Consider the following 9,635-nt stretch of genomic DNA (forward strand, 5'->3'; position numbering starts at 1 on the left):
ATGCCTTCCAGAAGGTTTCACATGAATATACATTCTTTTTTTCTGAGACAGCGTTTCACTCTTGTTGTGCAGACTGGGGTGCAATGGCACGATCTCAGCTCACTGCAACCTCTGCCTCCTGGGTTCAAGTGATTCTCCTGCCTCAGCCTCTCGAGTAGCTGGGATTACAGGCACATGCCATCATGCCCAGCTAATTTTTGTGCTTTTAGTAGAGACAAGAGTTTCACTGTTGGCCAGGCTGGTCTCAAACTCCTGACCTCAGATGATCCGCCCACCTTGGTCTCCCAAAGTGCTGGGATTATAGACTTGAGCCACCGTGCCTGGCTCACATGAATGTATTTATATTTTACTTCTCTTAACTGTATGTGTTTAGTACCCTCCACATTTATCATTTGTGGGTATATTTTTCTCAATTTCCAAAATGAAGATATCATCTAAAGACAATGCCAGGACTGACTCTTTTGCAAAGAAATAAACCCAGTGAATGTTTGACTGCCATTTAATTATACTCTTGATAGGTTAAAGCTCCAAATGACATTTTCTGCATCTATGCAACACTCGGGAGAACCATAACATCCAGACTTGTTCATGGTTTTTTCTTAGGCTATCCAAATAAGAAAACAAGTCTGTGTTTTCCAGACAGTAAGGCTGAAAACAGTGTAAAGAGGTGTGATGATTCCCGTCAATGAGGTAACTGAAGAAACGTCATGACAACCAAAATTAAAATGAGCAGTTTCCATTTGCATGTGCCAGCAATTCCTCAGGAAATCTTTCTGGTTGCTTTTCGCTCCTATTAGACAAGATAACGTGGCTAAGAATTATATTCAACTGAAAGAGGATTGACTCATCCTCAGCAGGTGCTGTGGGAGCAGACAGACCCTGAAAAGACAACAGTCAGAGAAATAGCTGAGAACCAAGCAAAACACCCACAAACATGCACACACATACATATTATTATATTAGGTAGATTATAAAATTAATATACATATATTAGTTTTTCTCTCCCATTTCTACTGTGATAATGCTTGGTGATCGTTTTAAAACTTTCAAAATAAAAAGTTCCTGTTTACTTCATACCGCTCTAACTTGCTTCATGATTTATTATATCTACTACGGTACAAAATGATTCTGAAGACTGTGTCATCTTCCTCTTATCTACTCAAATGTTCTCTGGGACAGTAATGTCATCAGAAACGACCTTCCTCCCATCTGGTCATGGGCTTCACAGTGGTGCAAAGTGGATGCATAATACCATTCTGAGCCCTCGCTAGTGCTGGACATCCAGGTACACATTTGCTGAGTAGCCAAGAGAAATACAAATAGATATCCTGTTCTTCCTCCATCTGTCTGTTCTACCCTGCCTCACAGGTTTGGAGGTCAACTGCAGTGAGGTACCTATACCACAGAGTGGGGAGTCCCCAAGTCCCAGTGAACTTAGAATTGGGCATTTTCCACTGGCAGATGTTTATAGAGGTGACTTTTGGGGTAAATCTCTGAGATGCCTGTTGACATGGGAATTGCTTTCTTCCCTCAATTGCTGGCACCTCATATGGCCATTCATCAGCTCAATACAAATAAGTCTTCGGAGTTGGAGTTTCCTCCTCACCTGTTGCTGAACCAGGCAGAGTGGATTGGCATATTCACTGACTTCATGGCACAAAGCCCTACAAAAGCAGAACAACTTTTCACCAGTGCAAAAATGTTCCAGAAGATACTCACTCTGTCCAAGACACTTATAAGTGCATTCTAGAATATAAAAAAGAGAGAGAGATAAATGTTCTGTTGAAAGACAATCCCCAAAATATAAGCTTTTATGTAAGACAGTGCTCTCAGGTCATAAATGGTAAATTCTTCTGAAAGTTATAGAGCAAATTACTCTTAAGACCTCTGTCTCGTTAAGTTACCATAGCAATAAAATCTTAACCTACCAAGGTAACTTTCTAAACATGTCAGAGCTTGAAAGTCTGTTGTAAATCTAAATACAAAGAAAAGCCTAAGTTTATTTATTGAAGTTCAATCTGTAGAAATCTGACAGCTTGAAGGACTTTAAAAGACACTGAATCAACCGTTATAAAAGGAAAATAGTCTTGACAATTTTAATTCATACAGTATTACAACTAAAGAAACTATTTGGTGATTTATGAAGGGCACATTTGTGGGCTGGGTTTTGGAATTTTTGCATGAAAGGTGAATTTGTTCTCAGAATGTCTGCATCTTCAAAGACCCATGAGTTTGACTGTAGGGGCATGCAACATTTGGTTTGGAAATGTATGAAATACATATTGCTATGCCTTAAGAATGTGACTCGACTGTCAATTAGCTTTGATACATAGATTTAAAGTTTTGAGTTATTTTATATGTGCTATTCATGTGTATCTGTATTGGAGGCATCCATTTGCTGCTTTAGAAGCTCCTAGAGAGTAAAAATTATCTCTACGTAGCTCTCAGCAATTAATAAACACTGAAGGCAACTGGGCTTTTAATTCTTTTTAATGCTCAGTTACTTAATTCAATATCTACTCCATTCTATTTAGTCTCAAGTGTATTGTGTGTGAACTGAATAAACAAAAGACTGAATGAATGAAGTCAGATGTAACTTAGACTATGTTTCTGGAATGGCTCCTTAATAATCCTCTTCAAAGAACAGAATCCAAAAAAGAGAGGACACATGATTTCTGAAATCAAAATCACCATTTAATTGGAGAAGATAAATATACACATGTGATTCATCCGGAGACTAATTACAAAGCAGCCTGTGAGCAAGTCTCAGACTGTTTAGTATACACTAAGTGTACAGTTGCTAAAGAGACGACATGCAGATAAGCATCAGTTCTGGGCAAGTGGTGGTCCCTGTCTTCTCCTTAACTCCTACCTTCTATTAATATTTCAACATTCCTCTTCCCTGGGAACTTATTCTCCAGGAGCTCAATCACTTGATGAACCAGTATAAGAGAGACCTGTAACACCCTTGTATTCCCTTTGAAACCAAAATGTGTTTTGTTTGTTCTTGGACCAAATTATCAACTTTGCCATTATAACTTAATGGAGAGGGAAATTAGTGTAATGGGTCAGGTGATCATTGAGTGTCTCTCAAATCACTGAATACAATCAACTTTCTTTCCTGCCTGCTGACTCCATCTGTAATCAGCAGAGCGTTCTTATACAGAAAAAAGCAAGAGGCACCTTGCTGAAAAAGCTGTGTTTATATGTAAGGCACAGGAAAAGCTGATGCTCTAACCTTCAGTGATTTGGTGGGGACTTGTCTTTGGCACAAATCTTGTCAGAACCAAAAAAAAAAAAAAAAAAAAAAAAAAAAATCAGTGTAGATAATATTTTAATGCAATATTTTAAAGATAACAATGTATGCAAAAATATTCATGATAAAAAATACCAAAATTTTAAATAAAGACAGGATTAATACTACTGATTTTTTTCCTTTTGCCTCAAGCTCCAATATGACTTAGTATAGCAAGGTTACTAGTTCTATTAAAAAAGTGGTTTTGCTCATCGTGGATTTTCTTGCATTAATCTTAATTTTTTTTTAAGTTTCATTAAAATATTATTTGTCTTGATTATTGACATTTTTTATTGCCCCATTACATTTTTTCACCTGAAATAAGTGACTCATTCAGCTTACCTTTCCGCACTGATGATAAAGAGGGAAAGAGGGAAGGTAAATTGGTGTGGGGAGCCAATGACAAATGTAGTTTCCAATAATGTCAGAATATTGCTTCTGAGTTTTCCTGGAATGAAACAGTAATTTTAAAAAAAATTTTTTTTAACAGAAAGAAAATAATAGGTCTGGTACACAGGGAATTCTCACAGCCACAAGAGGGCATCAATTAAAATTGTGGGAAAATGTGCACTGCAAGAGAGTATGGAAAGAAAAGAACAGGGAACTGAGGACTTACCTGAGTACCGACAGTTCTAAATGACAAATCTCTCTCTGTGGATTATTATACCCAAAGCATGATATTCTAGAACAGGACTTCTTCAACTTGCACAGGCATCTGAATCTCCGAGAGGGCGTTTTGAAACGCAGACTGCGGCGCCCACACCCAGGATTCTGTTTCAGTAGATTTGAGGCAGGGGCTTGCATGTCTAACAAGTTCCCAGGAGATACTAAGACTTCTGATTCATGGGCCACACCTGGAGAACCAGTGGGCTGGAATAAATAGACTCTACAACACAGTGATTTGTTCAAAATTTTATGTAATAAAATAGTCTATAGAGAAACAAATGGTATTATTTCTTACTACTGTAAACTCTTAAGGAAGAAAATAAAGTAATTCTTCCATCTCCCCTCCAAGACCAGACAGTAAGGGCAATAAAGAAAGAAAACTAGTTGGAGTAAGATAATAGAGAGTAGTGGGGATTGTAAAATGGAGATTACATGTCCAGTCTAAAGGTACTGAAGTTCAATTAAATCAAAACAAATCACCATGTGAGGCAAACAATTTCTGCCTTTAAAATTCTGGGCCCAACAAAATAATTAGACTGGATTGCCCGAGCATGGTGGTGAACCCCTAAAGTCCTAGCTACTCTGGAGGCTGAGGTGGGAGGACTGCTTGAGCCTAGGAGTTGGAGGTCATAGTAAGTTATGACCTTGCCACTGCACTCCAGCCTGGGTGACAGAGCAAGACCCCATCTCTAAAAATTAATTAAAAATAAAGATATAAAAATAAACTGGATCACCTGAAAAAGAAAGGCTTTGGAGGCCTGCTGATTTAAAATTTGGTATGGGAACAACCAAATTACTGGGAAATTGATTTGACTCTTCAACTGAGGAGAAAAAGAGGTTCGGGGTACACAAGTGACATAGGTCAGAGCCATTAAATGTAGCTCTTTACTGCTGATAAGACTAAGAGTTGTGTCATGTGACCTACGGAGCTCTGATGAGGGTCTCCAAGGCACATGTGGCTGGAAAAGTTGGAACTGCCTGAGAGCGGTCTACCTTTGAACAAGTCATTAAAACACGGGCTGTGGGCCGGGCTCGGTGGCTCACACCTGTAATCCCAGCACTTTGGGAGGCCCAGGCAGGTGGATCACCTGAGGTCAGGAGTTTGAGACCCACCTGGCCAACATGGTGAAACCCCATCTCTACTAAAAATACAAAAACTAGCTGGGCACGTGGTGGCAGGTGCCTGTAATCCCAGCTACTTGGGAGGCTGAGGCAGGAGAATTGCTTGAACCTGGGAGGTGGAGGTTGCAGTGAGCCGAGATCGCCCCATTGCATTCCAGCCTGGGAGACAAGAGTGAAATTCCATCTCAAAAAAAAAAAAAAAAAAAAAAAAAAAAGGGCTGTGGCAGACACAAGTAAACAGAGACTGATGAATGATGCTGCTGTCCTCCATCAACCTGTAACCCCCCAAATCTTGAGGTCCTTAGCCTAAGGTAGAAAATGGGAGGCCTGAAAATCACTAAATCTTGAACAATAAAAAGCTCAAGCTATATTTAATATAATTTAGCAAAATGAGGAAAGGTGACATTTCTTGCATTCCGAGTATTATAGAGTAACCCATCCTTTTTCAGTTAGAGGAGACAGCTTGGGAGCAGACCAGCCTAACTGGCAGTACTGGCTTGACAACTGTTAGTTATAGAGTAATATATGGAACCCAATCTGTCTCCCCCCTACTCCAAGAATTTGCTGAGAAGACATCAGTTTCATTTCTGCTTCTTTCAGCATGAGGTGGCACAACCTGTTTTCCACACTGCAAAGGGTGAGTCAGCTGAGAATTATATAAGTTTGGAGTATGCCAAGCAAGTTACCAAAAAGGGCTACATCTCATGGTTAGGCATAGGTGCCTGAGTAGATCTCAGTGTTAAGTACGCTACCAAGCAGGCTGCCTGGGCTCCATTTTTAGCCTTAAAACCCATAGAACAGGGAGAGATTCACGGGATGATAATATGTACAATAAACTGAAATAAGTCAGCAGAAGCAAGGGCTCAGAACCAGAGAAATGCAGGTGCTATGGTCTGAATGCTTGCAACCCCCAAATTTCATATGTTGAAATCTCATCACCAATGTGATGACATTAGGCGATGGGGCCACTGAAGGTGATTAGATCATGAGGGCAGAGCTCTCATGGAATAAATAAAAGAGGTCCCAGAGGGTTGCCTCATCCCTTCTTCCAGGTAACAACACAGCAAGAAGATAACATCTATGAACCAAGAAACGGGCCCTCACCAGACACTGATTCTATGGGTGCCTTGATATTGGACTTTCCAGCCTCCAGAACTGTGAGAATTAAATTTATTTATTGTTTACAGAAATACCCAGTATGTGTGGGGTTTTTGTTTTGTTTTGTTTTGAGACAGAGTCTTCCTTTATTGCCCAGGCTGGAGTACAGTGGCATGATCTCAGCTCACTGCAACCTCTGCCTCCTGGGGTCAAGCAATTCTCTCTCTCAGCCTCTCAAGTGGCTAGGATTACAGGTGCTCTACAATGCCCAGCTAATTTTTTTTTCAGTATTTTTAGTAGCGATGGGGTTTTACCATCTTGGCCAGGCTGGTCTTGAACTCCTGATCTCGTGATCCACCCACCTCAGTCCCCTCAAAGTGCTGGGATTACAGGTGTGAGCCACTGTGCCTGGGCAGTATTTTGTTCTAGTAGCCTGAATGGACTAAGACAGCAGGTGGTAGTGAACCATCTTCATCTTCTGAAACAGGTACCTGAAAACTATACCCAAGGGCCACATCTGGCCCACCATCTACTTCTAGAAATGAAGTGTTACAAGAATACAATCACACTCATCTCTTAACATGTTTCCTCTAGCTGCTCTGCCTTGCAATGGCAGAGCCAAGTGGTTGAGACAGAGACTGTATGGACTACAAAGCTGAAAATACTTGCTACCTAGCCCTTTACAGAAAAACTTTGTTTACCTTTGCTCTACAAAGACAGGACAATTCAGAGGCTCCAAACTCACTAAATGCACCTGGATTATGATCCCGTTGCATTTTATTTACATCTCAAAGATCAGAAGACCTCAGTGATTTCTGTTCATAGTAATATCTGTGGACAGATTTCACAGAAAATATCAATATCCCTGACCTGGTGAAATCTGAACAGAGTCCCTATCCAAATGGTGGCTTTCAACCTGTTTTTTAGGTTCAGTCTTAATAATTGGTCCCAAACTTCAGATCTTGCTGGTCCACTAACTGGATTTTAAGCTGGCTAAATTACTGCCATGATTTGCCCATAGTTTTCACATAAGGTAACAGGTTGCTTTCTGACTCTGCCTGGCATTACTATTTATGAGTAAAATGAAGAAATTGCCTTTTGTCCTCCCAGTTCCATGCCCCTCCTTTCCTTGGAAAAATCTCAGTTGCAGTGGTCTAGTGTGTTCACTTTCTCTTCCTATCAAAACCTGCCCCTACAAGACAACATCTAAAATTCGCTCACAGTAAAACACAAATAATATATGTCAAAGTCCTAGAGACATCAGCAAGTCAGGGATGGGGACGCGGTGAACAATTTTTTTTCACTCTCTCTTTTTGAGGTGGGGTACAAACACACAGAAAAAAATAACACCAGGTAGGCTTGTAGCTTCCTGACCCCAAGAGCCAAATCTTCTGTGCTTAATCCTCTGTGCTTAACCTAAGATCCCCTACATCAAAATCACCCAGAATGGTGAATTTTCTCAAATATTTAAGGAAGAAGTAATATTCCTATTCAAATTTACTCAGAAAATAGAGGAGGTGGGAACACTTCCCAACTCATTCTATGAGGCCAGTGTTATCCAAAGACATCATGAAACAAAAACTACAGAGTGGTGTTCCTCGTGAAAATAGATAGAAAAATCTTTAACACAATATTAGCAAACCAAACCAAGCAACATACAAAAAAGTAATACATATAAAAATATCATAAACCATGGCAGTAATTCCACCAGCTTAAACTCCAGCTAGTAGAACTCCATCTTTGCTAAAGAAGACAAAGTTATTTATACCACCTGAAAGTGAATTAATGTAATACATCATGTTAGAGGAATAAAGGACAAATCCATGTGATCATCTCAGTAGATTTAGCAAAAGCGTTTGCCAAGACAAATACCCATTCACAATACAAACTCGGCAAATAAGGAATAGAAGGGAACTTCTTCCACCTGTTCTGAATATTTTATAAACAAACAAACAAATACTAGAGCTAACATCATACCCAATGCTGAAATACTGACTGCTTTCCTCTTAAGATAAAGAACAAGTCAGGATGTCCATTTGCACAACTTCTATGCAACACTGTATAGGAGCCTCTAGCCAAGGTAACAAGGCAGAAATTAAAAAAAAATAAAGGCACGCAAATTGGAAAGGAGAAAGTAAAGCTGTCTTTATTAGCAGGCAACATGATCCTGTAGAAATTTCTATAGAAAATTATAGGATATATACAAAAAAAAGCAAAAAGCTAATAGAACTAATAAGCAAGTTCAACGAGGTTACAGAATATAAAATTAATAAACAAAAAAGTCAGCTGTATGTTTAAATATTAGCAAACAATCGAAAATAAATGTAAGAAAACAATTTCATTCCAAATAACATCAAAACTAATAAGACACTTAAGAATGAATTTAACAAAACAAGTGCCCATGGTCATGAGCAAATTTTCTGGGTTGATAGAAACGCTTTGAAGCTTGTTGCACAACTACATAAACTTACTGACAATCCCCAAACTATGCCCTTTGATAAATTTGATAATATATTGATTATACCGCAATAATGCTGAATACTGAATACCCAAATTTATAGAGCTCCATATAAAGACAGAGAAAAACTCAATTATCTTTCTTTTCTTTTTCTTTTACCGAGGCAGAGTCTCACTCTGTTGCCCAGGCTGGAGTGCAGTGGTGCCGTCTAGGTTCACTGCAACCTCTGCCTCCCAGATTCAAGCAATTCGCCTGCCTCAGCCTTCCCAGTAGCTGGGATTGCAGGCACCTGCCACTATGCCCAGCTAATTTTTTTTTTTTTTAAGTGGAGACAGTTTCACCATGTTGGCCAGGCTGGTCTCGAACTCCTGACTAGGTGATCTGCCAGCTTGGCCTCCCAAAGTGCTGGGATTACAGGAGTGAGCCACTGCACCTGGCCGAAAAACAATTATTTTTCTATTCTCACAATAGAAAAAGATATTATAAAATTAATGTCACATGATGAGGCAGCCAAAGATTTTGCAGCAAAAATGTGAGGGAAAGGAGTTTTCGAGATTAGTTAGTGCATTAATAAATAGAAATATTATTTCATTTTTTCTGGGTTATTTTATAGTATTTGTCAGCACTAAAATCTTCTTTCTAAACAAATGTTTACTTTGTTTTTATTTATAATTTGTATTTTTTTTAAAAGGGGTCCCTAAAATTGTGTGAATTTGCATCTCATAAAAATCAGCTTTTGCTTATTCTCCTGTTCTCTAGCCTAGTCCCTTTCTCCAGAGAACCACTTTTACTGGCTTATCTTACAGCCTTCCAGAGGTAATCTAATTAAATTATCATATAACCCAAATTAACAACATAACAGATAATATAGACTTTCACAGCAACCCTATGAGATTGGTGCTTTTATTTTTAAATTTTTTATAGGTATTATTTTCATTCCATTTTTTAGATGAGGACAGCAAGGCACCACAGGTATAGTAATTTCCCTAGGGTATG

General features: G+C 39.1%; 1 long non-coding RNA gene across 1 annotated transcript; it reads right to left on the minus strand.

Annotated features, from left to right (window-relative positions):
- Nucleotides 1-492: 492 nt before the first annotated feature.
- Nucleotides 493-3,816, minus strand: LOC141581536 (uncharacterized). The gene is made up of 3 exons (XR_012514233.1): nt 3,638-3,816; nt 1,607-1,746; nt 493-879 (listed from the first exon to the last, which is right to left on the minus strand). It is a non-coding gene; the product is annotated as an uncharacterized LOC141581536 (long non-coding RNA).
- Nucleotides 3,817-9,635: the final 5,819 nt, after the last annotated feature.

This window comes from Saimiri boliviensis, chromosome 16 (genome assembly GCF_048565385.1).
Source record: "Saimiri boliviensis isolate mSaiBol1 chromosome 16, mSaiBol1.pri, whole genome shotgun sequence".
In the NCBI taxonomy this organism is placed as follows: Eukaryota; Metazoa; Chordata; class Mammalia; order Primates; family Cebidae; genus Saimiri; species Saimiri boliviensis.